Consider the following 388-nt stretch of genomic DNA (forward strand, 5'->3'; position numbering starts at 1 on the left):
ATAATAGTTATTTTTCACAAAACCATATTTTGTTAGCATGCAATAATTTATTATTTTTATTGTTTAAATAATACCTACTTTAAATGATCTGTTTTAATTTTTAATATAGTAAATATTGATATAACCTCATAAAGAAAAGCTCTTCAGAGTCTTAAGTAACTTTGAAAAGTGTAAAGAGGTCCTGAGATCAATGTTTTTTAAAAAAGCTGCTCTCCTGGGCACCTGTGTCTCCCCTATCTTCACTCCCTGTTCCTAGTCTTACTCCTCCTGGTACATGCTGGCTCTGATTCCCCAGATGGGCCTTCCTCCTTCCCAATTTCTTCAACCCCAGTCCTCCAGGTTCTATCACCACCCCCTACCCCAAATTCTATCCATGCCTTCCTTTCTT

The sequence above is a fragment of the Macaca mulatta genome, chromosome 4 (assembly GCF_049350105.2).
Source record: "Macaca mulatta isolate MMU2019108-1 chromosome 4, T2T-MMU8v2.0, whole genome shotgun sequence".
Taxonomy (NCBI): domain Eukaryota; kingdom Metazoa; phylum Chordata; class Mammalia; order Primates; family Cercopithecidae; genus Macaca; species Macaca mulatta.